Genomic DNA, 15,848 nt, shown 5'->3' on the forward strand with positions numbered 1-15,848 from the left:
TTGTTTATTATGTTTTCCAGTGGCCATTCTAGTTTTATTTCCTTAAGTACTGAATGATTTGACCTCCTTGCATTCTGTGGAATTTTCATATGTTCTGCCCAAAAACACAGCAAAAAAAATCGATTTTCCAGTGTGTACAGCATTGCAGTCCAGCTTTGTTTGATGGTGTGTGTATTTTCTCTTTAAAATCTTACCCAGATTTGCCATAACTTTCTTTCAAGAAGCAAAAGACTTTTAATTTCATAGCTACAGAAAGCAATTGCAGAGATTTTTGACCCCAGGAAATAAAACCTAACACTGTTCCCCATCTGTTCGTAAAAAAAAAAATAGGGATAGGTGAAATTATTTTATTTTATTTTTTTATGTTTAGCAAAAAGGTTTTGCTGTTTCTACTTTCACCTTCATCAGCAGGCTGTTCAACTCTTCCTCACATTAAGCCATCTGAGCAGTATCATCTGCATATCCAAGGTTGTTAATATTGCTCTCAAGCATCTTGATACCAAAGTTTGTTTGTCTAACCCAGTATTTTGTATGATATATACAGTGTATAGATTAAATAGGATTATAATATACAGGCTTATCACACTTCTTTCCAGTCTTTAAGCAGTCAGTTGTTCCATATTCCTGTTCTGCATACAGGATGTTCTTCGTGTTTCACTGTTGCAATCATTACATTTAGGGTTATCTGCTTGCAGGTAGCCCTCAGTCAGCCTGATTATTAAAGTCTTGGGTCCTGCGTCAGTTGCTGTCTCATCTTCCATGACGTCAGGTAGTCGGGGGTATAAAGCATGCAGCCGACGCCATTACATCAGTCTTTCTTGCCGTGCGGTGCACAAAGCAGAAGCATTTTGCAAGTGCCGGTCGGCCTACTCCTGAAATTTTCATTTTCGAGTTTCAGATCCAAAGTCTTCAACTAAGCTAAGAACTCCATTGGGGAACCGTTTTTTTTTTTTTTTTTTTGCTGTAAAGTGATGTCAGTAAAAGTTAACAATTGTATTTCTTGTGGAAAGCAAATACCTCATAAAGATTTTAATTCGTACTGTATTCCTTGCTTAGGCCCAGACCATGACGTACCTCGCTTTCGGTTTTGTGCCTTATTCAAACCTCAAACTATTTATCGGTTCATTTTTGCATCTAAATATTTTGGTACTCTGTTCAATTATCCAGAAATGGCTTCGGTAAGCCACCCGACTACTGACATCCGAAAAAACGCAAAGATAAAGACAAGAGACAGACCGCATACGTCCAAAGCTGCTGACGATGCTTCTCCTAAGGTAAGTCGCCAGTTCACCAGTGCTCAGTGAGGTGCTTTCTCACAGCCCCTGATACCCACTACTTCAGATTCGCAGGCCTCTACTGAGACCCATTCGGAGTCCGGTATGCCGCGAGATGCTTCTTCGACCGTGGAACCTGCGGATGTCTCTACCTTGGATGGGTTCGGAGCCGCTGTGCAGGCACCGGCTTCTGAGGGTGTATTCAGGCCTACTAACTTGCATATTAAACTGACGCCATCTTCTTCTTCCAGGCCTAAAACTCGATCCATGCCTAAAAAACCAATGCCCAGACCGCATGGTCAGGCTCTTTTGCCTAAAAAAAAAAAAAATGAATGGCTGAAGACCTTATTACTCTAATCGGGGAAGCCACCCTTCTCCCTCTAAGAGACCTAGAACTGATTTTCCTTCTGATCAGGATTCTGAAATTTCTGTTTGATGATCAGGAGTTGCCCTTGTCTACCTATGAGGATTCTGATGCAGAGGACTCCATTCCCTCTGCTTCCCCTCCAGAGGATTTCTGTTTTGGTGAAAGTTTGCATACTCTTAGGGAGCATTTCCGCTGGGAAAGCCATGATTACTCTTGACTCCAAAAAGAGGTTTAGGGAATTCTTACTTCTACCTCAACACAGGCCTTTACCTATCCCTCCTGTACTGGACATTGTAGATGATGCCTTCTCGGAATCTAGCCTGGCCCCTGACACTCTACTCCAGCTCCCAGGAAATCTGACAGGTATTACAGAGTTCCTGACTCTCACAAGTTCATCTTTAAGAATCCTACTGCGGATCCTGAGACCATTTCACAGGGGCCCAAAGGCATTAAGGCTACTACTGCCAAAAACCCTACCTCCTCTGATAGAGATTCCAGGGCCCTGGACAGATGGGGTAAGAAGGTATACACTTCTGCAATCTTGGCCATTAGGGCCTTAAACTGCCAGTTTCATATGTTAAAGTATCACCAGCATATTATTGGGTTGCTTAAACAGAAAATGATGATGATTCCTGACTGTGCTGAAAATAAAGAATTACAGGATTTAATGCAGTCTGCTGAACAAGTTGGAAAACATACTTTGCAATGTGTTTTTTATTTGTTAGAGGCATCTTGCAGGGCTGCTGTCACTGGGCCTGTATTTAGAACGCATGCTTGGCTTAAGGAGCAATCCTTGCCAGATCATGTTAAAGCTTAATTACTGGATGTTCCCTTAAACCAAGGCCGCCTGTTTGAAATAAAGCAGAAGTAGTACTTAAAAAGATGTAGGAAAAAGCTAAATCTATGCAAACTGTTAAATATTTCCTGCAAGTACAACCACACATTTAGTAGGCATTGGCCTTTTAAGAATTGGTCCTTTCCTGCCTCTTCCAGGCCTTCTCAGTCCAAACCCAGAACCAGCAGAACACCTAGGCTTCAGTCCCAAGGTATTCACAGGCCTAAGCAGTGGGGGGCTCCCACTTCCAAAGCTGGAAGTAGTAAGACACCCCCCATGGTAAAATGTCACAATGACTTAACTTTAAACCTTCCAAGCTCTGCCCAACTGACAATTGCACAAAACTAGAAACTCATTACCCAAGACAAATGGGTTTTAAATATAGTTTCCCAAAGATACAGATTCCACTTCCACTCCTTACCAACCCCAAACGGTTGGTTAGACCTACCCCGAAATCAGTGGGCAGAGTCTCAAAAGCAAGTTCGCTCTCTTCTAAGCATCAGGGCTAATCAACCTGTCCCAGAAGAAGAATGGGGTAAGGCTTCTACTCAAGACTTTTCCTGGTACCCAGAAAAGACCATTCCTGGCGTCCTATCCTGGACCTGTCTATCCTAAACACTTTTTTGGTAATCCCAAAATTCAAAATGCTAACTCTTCATCAGCTGCTTCCTATGCTAAGCAAAAATGCCCCTCTTGTGTCACTTCTGGAACCATGACACCTCCCTCAGACCCCTGCCCTGCTGTCCCACAGGAGGGCCAGATTCTGCACCCACAGCTTCAAACCCTGAACCTTGCAGCCTGGCTAATTACATGACCTCTCCTTTACCATTCCTCAGTAAGCAAGTGATGGATGTCATTCTGGAGGCAAGGAGACCTAGTACTAGAAAATCCTATGCTGAAAAATGGAAGAGATTCTGTTCTTGGAACCAAACACAGGGTATGGACATAACTGTGCCCAATTTACCGCTCATTCTTCAATATTTAACTGAGATGCTTCACAAGGACCTTTCCTTTTCTTCCATCAAAATTCATGCCTCTGCCATCTCAGCTCATTATAATACAGAGCCACCCCTCTTCTCTCATCCACTGCTGAAGCAATTCCTCAGAGGGGCCAAAAACTTAAGACCACCCAGGAGAGCCCCTACTCCTGCCTGGGACCTTGTACTGGAAAAGTTCACTCTACCTCCCTTTGAGCTAGCTGCAAATGCAGAGTTGAAATTCCTTTCTTGGAAAACAGCCTTCCTCCTAGCCATCACTTCAGCAGGAAGGGTGTCTGAATTACAGGCCCTCATGGCAGTGGAGCCTTTCATCATCTTTCATGCTGACAGGGTGTCCCTCGGGACCAATCCCTCCTTTATGCCCAAGGTGGTATCCAGTGTGGCCCTTAATCAGTCCATTCATTTGCCAACCTTTTTTTTCTAATCCACAGAACAAAGGGGAATGAATACTGCACTCCTTGGACGTGCAGACAACTTTGATTTTACTTGGACAGGACTAAGCCTCTCAGGAAGTCTGAACAGCTGCTGGTTGCATTTGGTGCAGGGGCAGAGGGGAAGGCCATTTCAAAACAAACCATTTCTAAGTGGATAGGCCATTGCATTCATTTCTGCTATAAGCATCATGGAAAACCTACCCCACAAGGGATAAGACTACATTCAACCAGGGCTGCATCTACCTCTACAGCCTTTCTCAGAGGTGTCCCTGCCAGGGACATTCTAGAAGCTGCTACCTGGAGCTCTGTACATACCTTCACCAAGCATTACCACTTGCCAGTTTTTTCTAAATACAGAGCTGATTTTGCCACTGCTGTTTTGCAGGGCCTTATAGCTGGTCCTAATGCTATCTAACTGCCTCCTCCCTTCCTTAGCTTTGGGAATCTACCCAAATGTAATGACTGCAACAGTGATACATGAAGAACATAGTACAGTTGTGTACACTTACCATAAATGTAGATGTTCGAGTGTATTCACTGTTGCAGTCCTGGTTACCCTCCCTCCAGCCCCCTGACTTCTATTGACTATACCTCTATTCTTGCTTGCTATACTTAAAGCTTTCTGGTGTATTTGCTTTTTGTTGGAGGTGTAACCTTGTATACAATTGCTTCCCATTATGGGGGCACCTGACATCTGGGGCAAGAAAAACTGATGTAATGGCGTCGGCTGCATGCTTTATACCACTGACTACCTGACCTCATGGAAGATGAGATGGCAACCGACGCAGGACCCAAGACTTTGATAATCAGGCCGACTGAGGGCTACCTGCAAGCAAATAACTCTAAATATAATGACTGCAACCATGAATACACTCGAACATCTACATTTATGGTAAGTGTACACAACTGTACTTTCTTCATGGGGAAATTAAGGTGACTTGGTTATACCCTTCTCTAAGGAGTTGCCTTCATTTGTTATAGTCCACGTAATCAAGAGTGTTTAGTATGGTCAGTAAAGCTGAAGCAAGCATTTTTTCTAGAACTCTTTTGCTGTCTGCATTATTCAGCAGATGCCGCGCTTCTGCCCTTGTAAAACCAGCTTATTCATCTGGCAGTTCTTCATATATTGCTGGAGTCTAACTTGCAGAATCTTGAGTATTACTTTGCTAACATATGGGACAAGGTAATATCAAATGTCATTGTTTGATAATTTGAGCACTCTGCATTTCCCGTTTTTGTGACTGGAATATAACTTAAACTTTTCCAATCTAAAAGCCAATGTCCTGTTTTCCATATTTGCTGTGCAAATTCTAAGCAGCATTTTGTCATTTTATTGGATTTTGAACTAGTCAGCACAGATTTTATCTTTTGAAATTTATTTTTTGAAACAATGAAAATACTTTATTAAAACCAAATTTTCATTCTTATACTGTGCAATTCCATACATGGGTTTACTGTTGGGAGTAATTTTTCTGAATTCTAGTTATTTTGTGGTGGCTATCACTGAATACATTCCTGGTAAAAGCTGTCATAAAATGAGAGTATGTTTAGTTGAAGGGTGTGACAAAAGAGGCACTAGAATATGTGATTTGATGTCATTTTCATTCATTCCTCAACTGTTGGGTTCGGATCTGACTTGACCACTTTTTACAGCTCATACAGCACTGAAAGCACTTGAGCACTCCTCTTATCCATATGATGCACTAGACCATGGCCATAACTCAGATTTTGTTTACCGTTTTCACAAGCTGGTCGCTGTCAGCTCTCGAGTCTTAGCTAGTGTTTCATGGGTAATACAAAAGTCTTCTTTTTATAACGTCCTATATTCTTATCTTTTAGTTGTTTTATCCTTTTTATGACTTTGAATTAATCCTTTCTTGTCTTTGTTACACTGTTTAGTTTATTTTTCGGTAATTTCCATTGCTGGTAATTTCCCCCTTTCCTCTACCTTTTAGGTAGCTTCATTGACTTACCATTGTTGGTATTCCTTCTTAACTAATTTAGAGTTTAAAAAAAAATCTTTGTTTTTCTTTATCTGTGGCTGTTATTTACAATGTCTGAAAAACCTTCTGGTTTTAAAAAATGTAAGGCCTATGGCCATAAGATCCCTTTGTCAGATGCACACTAGAAGGCCCATTTAAACTCCATGTGACATATGTAAGGGCTTTAACCCAAGGGCTCTTATTGACTGAAAAAGTAAATTAATCACAAGAGGACTAATGCCGTTGTCATCCTCGGATATGCCATCTGGGGCTCAAACCCCCCTAGAAAGGCGATAAAAAGGAGGCTAAAAAGCATCCATTTGACCTGTCAGGCTTTTCTGCTCCAAGCATGGAGCCACCTTCTAAAATATCTAAATTATCGTATCTGATTCCATCGGATCTGACACCAGACCTTCAGATCTGATTTGTTTTATCCAAAAACTAAGACGTTAGAGCTGACCCCCTTGGATCTGAAGAAACAGGAAAGATAGGTCGTCTCAGATCTGGTCTCCTCGCACTCTGGATCCGATATCTTCCAATCTCCTTTCCTGGAAAGACCACACCACTCTAGGACCTTGTCCATTCCTTTGTCTTCTCGATCCTCCAGAAGTTTGACTGAAGCAGATATGGATGGGATGATGAGGAAATTTCTCTCAACACAAATTCAGATGGAGGTTCTTCGGTACTACCCCACCTATTTTGTCTCCTTTTCCAATCCAACCTTTAGATTCAGAGCAGTTAAAACAGAGAATCCTGGATCTAAAGTTCATTGCATCTTCTGCTCTGGTGCCGTCTCTGAGTGGACCGGATCTGAGCATGTTGAAACTGTGTAACTCTCAGAGCCTTATAGATGGATCCGAGATGTTGGAGCTGACTCCAAGATTGTCAGAGCTGTCTTTGCCCCTTAGAGCCTCGGCCCTTGATAGCTTGGCTCCAACCCCTGCTTTGAGTGGTTTTCCTTCGGGCTAGAGGGAGTCCACGGTTCAGAAGCATGTCTTCTCAGAGTCGTTAGTTTGTTCTCCCCAAAACATTCTGGTTTCAGGGTAGTGGAGAGAATTTTTTCTGCTCCAAAAGAAAGGACACCTCCACCTTCCTCAGCTTTCACTTCCCATGCCCAGTTGTGTTTGCATCAACTTCCTAGTCCACAAGGGCAGCCAGCTCAAAGTCTCCAGGATACCCATCAGAGTATATTGATTTCTTCCAATACTTCTCCGGAACCTTCAACCAAAGAAGTCTCTAGGAAGAGAAAATGCAAATGGATGCACTTAGACTCTCCTTAAGTGTCCGTCACGGAGGATACTGATTTTGATGAAGGGGAAAGGGACCCCAAGATCACCACCTGATGACGTCTCATTTGGAGACGTATTCTAAATTTTTAAGCAAAGGGGTGGTTGGTCAACCAACAGCCCTTCTCAAGAAGAATCAGTATTCCTGGAAGCCTTTGGGGCTTGCCTGTCAATCTCTTGGGTGACTTCACCTGCTGATGAGCTCACTGATTTGATCTCTCAATGGGCATGGAAGGAACCTGATTCTGTTGAGCCACTCCCTAAGAGCCCAGACAGGATTCTGGCTACACTCAAGGACAGGGAGCTTTGGAGCAAGCGAGTACCAGTTGATGCCATGGTCATAGTGGTGGCCACAAAAAAGGAACTTGCAGAGCAGAGTTCCTCTGTTTATCCCCCCTAACAAGGAGTCTAGGACACTAGACAGATTCAAAAAACATGTATGTGCTTCAGCAACCTTTGAACTTCAGTTACTGAACTATTTGGAAAGTTTCACCAGACTCTAGAGGGATTTGATTAAAGAACTCACCAAATTCCTCTCTGGGACCATTGCTTTTGAGGCAGAGAACTCCATTTCCACACAGTTCGCTACCTTACCGTTCATTTCAAATTTGTCCATGAGGATTATCTTGCATGCAGCTGAGGGTACCTCAAGGGCAGCGTGCTCAGGTATTTCCATTAGGAGATGTGTCATTGTCTCATTTTTGGATTTAGAGTTGGGTAAACTAGTTAGCAAACTGACCTTAGCCAAATGGTTAACTGATTCTATTTCATTTGTTTACCAAAAAGCAGGTTTGACTTTGCCAAAACCTCTAAAAGCTCATTCTACCAGGTCTATGGCAACTTCTTCTGTGTTTTTATCCAGATCTTCTATAGAAGATATTTGTGAAACTGCAACTTGAGCTAACCCTCATACCTTTATTTCTCAGTACAAATGTGATCTGGTGTCTAGGGGTTCTTCTGCTCAGTGGTGTTTAGGAATATCCTTCCTTAGAGTCCTCCCAGGATCATGGTAGCTGGGGACTGTGTCCCCTCCAGTTGAGGAATGAATGAAAATGAGGCAAAGATATTCTTCAAGGAACAAACTATGCACAGAAAACAAAAGCAAAATGTCAGTAATAACAGAGCACAGATACACAGCCGCCAGTATTACTAAAACGATTTATTCAGCTGTAGGAAAGCGCTTTCGCACATAAAACGTTGTGCTTCTTCAGACCATATAGAACAGGTAAATGCATCACATATATACACACAAGTACTAGGCTATCGTTAAACAATTAAACAATCAAGAGAATTCATTAAAACTTCCTTCACTTAAAAAGACTACGTGCTTTTAAAACAGGCTTGATGGATATTTTTCTATTTAAGCCTGGAACTTTATCAGCTTGCATCTTTATTATCTAATGTAATTCCTTATTTTCCATAAAATTTCTTATATCACTACCCCTGTTGTTTGTATGAACCAAATCAAGGACCATAAAAGAAAAAAGAATGTTGTAATCCTTTTTCAGTATAATGTTTTGCAAGTGCATTACGTGTATCACCCACATTCATACAATATGAGTGTTCCCTCATGCGTTTCATTAAGGACCTGTTGGTTTTACCAACATAAAAACATGTACAAACTTTACAGCAAGCCAAATAAAGCAAATTTCTTGTTCTCCATGTAGCTCGTAAATTAAACTTATATTCATGGCTTGTCACTGGATGTCTAAACACTGTTGAACTATTAATCAAAGTACAAAAGTTACAGCTGTTGCACCTATATGTGCCATAAGACGTAGCATGTGATCCTAGATGTTCTTTTCTATTCCTATGCTCTTTATAGCACAACTGCCTTTTTAGAGATTTTTTGTTTTTAAAGACAACATTAGGTTGTACACCTACTACTTTCCTAATATCATCATCAATATGTAAAATAGACCAATTGGACCTTACAATGTCCAAAATTCCTGACACATCACTAGTATAGTGTATAGAGAGAGGAACCCCTCTCTCCAAAGACGTGACTGTTCTAGAAACAGTATCTAGTGATCGTTCATTAAAATATGGTTTAGCCTTATGTCTGTTTCATACATTCACCAGTGTTGTAATCAATTTTACCCTTCTTATATCCCCTAGAGCCAAGTTCATATTTAAATCTGTCAACATCACATTTAAAATTATCATTATCATTATTTAATCTCGAAATTCGCATCCCTCGTCCTCTCATGATATTGCAAAAAACATATTGCGGGTGCATACTATCGCGTTATAATAGTGTATTTTTCCAACACAGCTTTCTGTATAGAGTTGTACAAAACTTTTGCAGATCATTTTTACATACAGTGACATCTAAAAAGTCATCAGGTAGATAAGGGTATGTCCTGGTAATCTGAAGGACCAGAGTCAACAGACTCATGAATCTGAACAATCAGAAGGGAAATCAGTTCTTGGTCTTTTTGAGGGAGAAGGCTGGCTTCCCCTAAGATCTTCAGCCATTCTAAGTATTTGTTTCTGAGGCATGTAGGCCTAAGAATGTGCTTTGGTCGTCTGTTTCCTAGACGTAGTGCGAAGTCTGGGCCTGAGAAATTCGGTACTTTTGGTTTGAAATGAAGTAGTCTGTTTAATATGAATATCGGAAGGCCTGAATACACCCTCGAAGAAGCATTTTGTGGCATACCAGACTCCGAATGGGTCTCAGTAGAGGCCTGCGAATCTGTAGAAGTGGGTATCGGGCTGTGAAAGTGCCTCACTGAGTACCGGCAGACTGGCGACTAGCTTAATGGAAGCCTCGTCGGCAATTTTAGACCTATGCGGTTTGTCTCTGTCTTTATCCTTACATTTTTTTTGGAAGATCGGTAGTCTGATGGCTTATCAAAGCTATTTTGGAATACGGAGAATGAGAGCGAAAGAATTTAGCTACAAAAATAGCCCGATAACGAATAGTTCAGGCGTTGAACAAGGCACAAAACCGACAGCGAGGAACGTCATGGTCTGGGCCTAAACAGGTGATGCAATAAGAATGAAAATCTCTGTGAGGTATTTGCCTTCCACAGGCAAGACAGTTAACTTTTTCTGACATCGGTTAGAGCAAGAAGAAAGTATCCCCAATGGGGTACTTATCTTTTAGAAGACTTCAGGTCTGAAACTCAAAAAACGAAAATTTCAGGAGGCGGCCGACCGGCACTTGTGAACTGCTTCTGCTTCTGCTTCGGGCACTGCACGGCAAGAAAATCTGATGTAATGGCATCGGCTGCATGTTTTATACCCATGATGACCTGATGTCATGGAAGAAGCAACAGCATCTGATGCAGAAATCCCAAGACTCTGGTATTCAGGCCGACTGAGGGCTACCTGCAGGCAGATAACCCAAATGTGATGCTTGAAACAATGAATATACTCGAACATCTACATTTATGGTAAGTGTACACAACTGTACTTTCTCAAGATAAATGCTCAGTGCTCTCATTCTTTCTGTCCTTAAATTGATAACACAGTACCACTGATTCATTTCAGATTACATAATTTCTTTCTGGTTCCCAGGCTAACAGAAACTCAGAGGTTAATAGCCCTTTTGATCTTGCAGCTGGTCAGGAAGACAGAGCAATAAAAGATATTATACATGCAAATTCTAGCCATTAACTCTGGCCTCAAAACAGTTGGCAAAATGCCTCCGTGTAGACATCTCGGCTCCAAGTCCTGAAATCAAAGACAGTCATAAAATGCTTGACTTCGCTTTCTTACAGCAGAGTGTACTGTTGTTAGATTTTTGCAGTTCAACATCCAATACAGTCTTTTCACATTTAAGAGAACAAGCCTGTGGCTTATATTAATATTTACAAATGACAGAATTATCTACAAAGTTCTATCTAGCTAGGCTGGCAGCCTTCACCTATCTTCACATTCTGCAATGTGCATTTAAATGTGTCTTCTTGTATGAGTTTGGAATAATGGTTAAGGTTTTCACCTTATAGACACAAGTTGCAGGGTTTGATTCTAACTTTGGGATACTGACTAGGCTTAAAATTACCTTTCAGGGCAATTTGTATAGTATTCACCTATGAAATAATGTTTCCGTTAGCACTGCATTATTTATTGCTTCTTGGCCTTTTGGCTAAGATCAAGTGTAGTATCTTTCTTATCAGTTTAAAATCTCTTCTTTGCTGTTCTTTGAAACATGCATTCATTTGATGCGGTTTTCCTATCTCCATTGCCTTTTGCTCTTCATTTTTCCTCAGTTGCTTTTAAAGCCTTTACAGACAGCCATTGTGCCTTCTTAGTCTTCTTTCTGTGTGGAATATTTTTGTCGCAACCTTCGAAAAACATCACAGACTTCTTTCCATAGTTGTTCAGGTGCTCTGTCCACCAGGTCTAACCCTTTAAATGTATGCGTTGCCTCCATTGCATATTCTCCTTCCTTAGGAATACTGTTGAGATTATACCAAGGTAGCTTTGATGCTTTTCTTGTTATATTTAATTTGATTCTAACTGCAGGTATTTTTGTTTTCTGACTATTTAGAACTCCATCTGTGACTCTGCACTGTATTGACCATCTAGTAGGTTCATAGGTGTTTACTAGGATAACGACCCCAAGGTCCTCTTTATGCCAAATCCCAAATCTCTGAAAAGTTCTGGTACCCTTGATAAGTGTAAGAAGGGGCTTCCAAGGTAAAGCATTTACAAGCAGGGCCCATGGAAATGAACCATTCACTTGCTGCTTGTGTCCATTAGAGAGACAGGTACCAAAACATGAGGGATGAATTTCCTGTTCCCCGTCCAGTTGTCCAGGTTACACTTGAATTGGATTAGGGAGGGGCTCTACTTCACATGGATGGGGAGCCTGTTCCACAGAAGGGGTAGTCTCTGGAATACATAACTCTCTCTCCAGCAGGTCATATTTATATCACAGGTAAGGTTTAAGTCTTTAGAATGGGTAATTCTGGTGCTGTTTGTTTGTAACTCCATCTCTTAATTTGCTATTACTAGTGAATTATCTTACCATAATTCTACTAACTTGTGTTCTGCCTCATTTATACTTCATAGGCAAACCTGCCTGATATCCCAGTTGTACTTTGACTACCAATGATGAATGTAGATCCTCATAAAACTATTCCTCTTCAGCATCTATAGTTCAGACATAAACTTGTATCACTGTAATGCTGAGTGGTTTGTCTTATAGTATGGGATTGTTCTGTCTTTTTTGTAAGTTATAACTAAGCACTGATTTTGATGGGTCTGTATTAGAACATTGAAGTGTTAAAACATCGAATGTTCTGATATCAACCCCTATTCAGCGAACGCTTGAAATAGCGAAACTGCAGAACGCCGATTATTTTCCTAGGGAAAGTGTTTGGTGGGCCTTTTCACTATTTCCTCGACTGTGGTGTGAAGGTGACGGACGGAGGTAAGTTGTGTGTGTGATAGTTAGGGATCTTAGGGTTAGGGAGCAGGTAAGGTGAGTGTGCATTAGTTAGGGACCTTAGGGTTAGAGAGCGGGTAAGGTGAGTTTGTGTTGGGGACCTTAGGGTTAGGGTTGGGTTAAGGTAAGTGGATAGCTAGTAGTGTATGTACGGTTTAGTGTAGGGTTCTGTGAAGTGTGTATGTGTGGATTATGTATTTTGGTGTGCTTGTGCTGTGTGTGTGTATTCTCGGAACAGCAATTTTTTTCCCTTGGAAAAAAATTTGCTGTTCTGAGCGTTCGAGTATATAAAATTTTGAGATTCCAAGGACAAGCTTATGGTGGTCAATATTTTGGAATTTCGATAATGTGATATAGACCCGATTGTAACACCCTTTTACTAACCATCAGGGCTGCTCCATTTCTTCTTCAAGATTCTTTGCTGCAGCTGATCTGATTACCTGATGCAAAATGACTTAATCCAATCCAGTACACACGCACACAGTCCTGCCATTTCTTAATATCTTCTTCTGCTGTTATGCCTCTCCCATCCTTGTTTTTTGTTATGGTGGTTTGCCTGGAAAGCTCCCTTAATACTGTCAGATTTCTTGAAGAGATCGGTTGTCATTTCTGTTTTGGCATTTTTTATCTTATTCTTGATGTCCTTCATATTGATCTGTAGCCTTAGCTATATGGGTTATATCCTGCCAAAGAATATAATAGCCATCCAGCTTCCAGAGCTTCCGGGCACTTTTCACATGCCCAAGCTGTCAAACAGCTCAAGCTGAACTGACTAAAAGACAAGTTTGGGCGCGAAGCCCTTCAGAGCTTTACTGCCACAGAAGAGTATGCTCCTCTGAGGCTTTTGAGGATCGACTATAAACTTGTGCTTTCCTTAGCTGACTAGATAAGTTCCCTTTGGGAAAAAAACTTCCATTTTCTTATTTTTCACTGATGTTTTATTGTGTTTCTCTACAGGAAAGTTATTTTAAAGTTAGGAGTGTTGTGGTTTAACAGATTGTTCACAAAAGAAATAGTCCGCTTTCCGGCACAATAAAGGGATTTCCTCCAAAGCCAGAAAAATGTTCCTTCACCGATGGTTGCAAATAAATTTATTGAATAGCAAACAGTTAAAACAGAATCCGTCCATCATATACCATAAACCAACACCGGTAATCCGTTTCTTGGTTTGGCTTGAAGTTAGCAGCAAACAAACAACACCACCAGCTCGTCTTACAAATAACCCATGAGATTGAGCGTGCTTTCGTCCATAGATTACTGGACTTCTTCAGAATCTACATGTTCCATTCAGATAAGCTCTTAAATACATTTCTATAAGTATCAATTATTCAATTAACATAATTAATTGTAATTGCACTTTGTTTTAAAGGTATATGTAGTTTGATAAAAACTGTCTCATGTAATACAAGCCGTTTAAAAATGTATGTCTATATAACACTGTTACCCATACTAATATATGCATATGTCTATATGTATGTGTTCATCCAACCCCTCGATTTTTTAAAATATGTACGCATATTAGTATAAATAAATACTATTAAATTAAATTAATACCTAAGTTGATATATCTATTGTAATTTAAGAAATCATTCCAATAAAATGTGTTGATATTAAATATGTATATATATATGTGTATATATGTTTATCAAATACATAAATACATAAATATTCTAAAAATATATACAAAAATATAACCATAAATATAAATATAGGTATACATATAAATATAAATATAAATATGAATATAAATATAGATGAATAAATATGTAAATATATATGTTTAAAAATGTATAAAAATATGTATAATATAATGTATATATAGTTAGTTGATTAAAAAATGTATATGATAAATATAACAATAAATATACACTCATAAAACCTGATAAGACATAAAAGGTAAAATAATTAACAATTGTCATCGAATGGGTCCACTAATATTAATAATTACATATATTTGCATATGTGATTTTTACATTATTACACATTCTGTTTTGGGTTATTGGCTAGTATTTTGAGCACTGGTTTTATAGATATATGATCGTTCAATCCCTTGTGGCAGCATACATCTAATCTCATCTGCCAAATAAGTTCCCTAAATTCCAGGAATGTTTCCCAGTCTCCCCCTCTATCACAGGCCTTTACTTCCTCCAATACCCAAAACTTAATGTTTGCATTCTTACACATACTAACATGTCTGTACAGTGCGTTATTTTCATTTTTCTTCAATATATCTCTCATATGTTCATATATTCTCGTTCTTAGTTGTCTTTCGGTTTTCCCCACATAGTATGCCCAGCAATCCAAACAATATGCTAGGTATACCACCCCCTTCGTGTAACAACTGTAATACTTGTTACTTCTAAACTTATGTCCTGTGTTTTTTAACCATAGTTCTTTACTTCCTGCCAAGAAAGAACATTGGGCACATCTTCCACATTTAAATGTGCCCACTCTATTACTTGCTCCTTGTTCCCTATGTGTATCTTTTTTAAATTCAAACATTTTCTTCAAATTTGTGTTCTTTCTATAACAAATTTTTAATGGTTCCTGAAATATTGATGGTTTGTTGGTCATTCTAGAGAACATATTCCAAACCTCATTTATCCCTTTCCTTAACCAACTAGAATCCGCCACATAACGCAAGCACTCAGGTCTCTCAACAGCAGGTACAAATATGACTCAGTCATTGTCCACGCTGGTGTAAACGACCTGAGACGTACCTCCTTGGACTACATGAAAAGAGACATTGAGGAGCTCTCTGATTATGTAGCCCAGGCAGGTATGACCCTGATCTTGAGCAGTATCCTACCTTCACCAAGAATGATGCCACAATACAGAGATAAGATGATCAGCTTTAACAATTGGCTTAAACTCTGGTGTCATTCAAAGGGGATCCAATGTCTGTCTGCCTGGGATGACATGCTGGACAAGCCACGCTGCTTCGCAAGGGACGGCTTGCACCTGTCACCCCTGGGATTCCGGATATTGGCAAAGGCTCTTGCCACCCCATAGTGCCTTTTTAGGCAAGGCTCAAATTCTAAACCTACCACCCTAGAACACAAAAAGGAAAAAACTAAGGGTAATGCTGCTCAATGCCAGAAGTCTAAATCTCAAAATGCACGCACTCGAGGCCCTTCTCAGTATGGAGAACATCGATGTCTGTGCAGTGACAGAAACCTGGTTCAAGGCTCCTGAGAGCACCCCAGCACTATCAGGTTTTACCTCTTATCATGCGTTCCGGCCCCAAAATCCGGACAATACCAAGAAAGGAGGG

General features: G+C 40.3%; 1 protein-coding gene and 1 pseudogene across 11 annotated transcripts in view; both read left to right on the plus strand.

Moving 5' to 3' along the window:
• LOC122812836 (protein 4.1-like) overlaps nt 1–15,848 on the plus strand; it is a gene marked incomplete at its 3' end in the record, with an annotated part of 3,376,257 nt that overhangs the window by 3,054,859 nt on the left and 305,550 nt on the right.
• LOC122817166 lies at nt 11,250–11,365 on the plus strand (annotated as a pseudogene).

Source organism: Protopterus annectens, chromosome 1.part1, assembly GCF_019279795.1.
Source record: "Protopterus annectens isolate FY-2018-M chromosome 1.part1, PAN1.0, whole genome shotgun sequence".
Lineage (NCBI taxonomy): Eukaryota > Metazoa > Chordata > Ceratodontiformes > Protopteridae > Protopterus > Protopterus annectens.